The sequence below is a fragment of the Chinchilla lanigera genome, unplaced genomic scaffold (assembly GCF_000276665.1).
Source record: "Chinchilla lanigera isolate Chin_1 unplaced genomic scaffold, ChiLan1.0 scaffold00098, whole genome shotgun sequence".
In the NCBI taxonomy this organism is placed as follows: domain Eukaryota; kingdom Metazoa; phylum Chordata; class Mammalia; order Rodentia; family Chinchillidae; genus Chinchilla; species Chinchilla lanigera.
The window spans coordinates 199799-200817 of NW_004955499.1; the positions used below are offsets into that span (position 1 = coordinate 199799).

Consider the following 1019-nt stretch of genomic DNA (forward strand, 5'->3'; position numbering starts at 1 on the left):
CAACAAAACACCAGCCTGGGCTATAAAGTGAGTTCAAAGCCAGCCTGAACTGCACAGTGAGACCTTGTCTCAAAAAGACAGAAAACAACAACTTGAAACTACTATTGGAAGGAAAGTAAGGACAGTTCTGGAAGTTTTCTTTAAGTGCTTGCCAGTCTCTCAACTTTTTTTTTTCCTTCCTGTGGTGGTATTTGAACCCAGGGACTTACACATGCAACGCAAGGAGCTCCAGTGCTGAGTCTCAAACAGCAATGTGCCTGCCTCAGCTTCTGAGGAGCTAGGTTAATGCGACCCTGTTCAGAAATGAAGGGAAAACAAGTATTTCCCTACACCTGTTAGATCCTTGAAATCCTAGAATTTCAGCAATTCTACAGTAGTCAAGCATCATAGTACACACCTGTATTCCAGCTATTCAGAAGGCTGGGGCAGGTGGATCACAAGTTCAAACCCAGCCTGGGCAACTTAGCAACTTAGTGGAGCCTGTCTCAAAATAAAAGGGCTGAGAATATAGCTCAGTACAGTTTCTGGATTAAATGCCCAGCACTAGAGGAAGAATCTACAGTGCCAGAGGTAAAAATGTACCTTCTTCTAGGAAGCAGCTAATTTCTTCAAGTATTACAGTTAAAACTTGGTAATCTTTCTCACCTTTGTAAACATGCCATCCAAGACTTGATGGTGGCCAGGCAAGGTGGCACAGACCTGTAATTCCATCCCTTGTGGAAGGCTGAGGCAGGAGGATCACTGTGAGTTTGAGGCCAGCTTGGCTTACATAGTGAGTTCCAGGCCAATCTGAAGTACATAGCGAGACCCTGCTTTAAAGTACCCAAAAGAGGGGAAGGAAGAATGTTCTTCCTAAAGATTAAATGATTCTTTTTTTTTTTTTTTTTTGAATGAAGAGTCAAACTCAGAAGATCAGATTCTTTTAAAAAACATTCTTTCAGTGGATGAAAAAGCTGCTCTGACCATACTTTTTAAAATTCAGCTATTTTCCACTTGGTCTAGCATTTTCCCTGAGTCAC

The 1019-nt window shown here is 42.0% G+C and overlaps 1 protein-coding gene across 1 annotated transcript in view; it reads left to right on the forward strand.

The window, feature by feature from the left end:
• The window catches only part of LOC102021461 (tubulin alpha-1C chain-like), a gene marked incomplete at its 3' end in the record, with an annotated part of 11720 nt that overhangs the window by 6163 nt on the left and 4538 nt on the right, over positions 1-1019 (forward strand). The gene's annotated exons all lie outside the window — the stretch shown is intronic.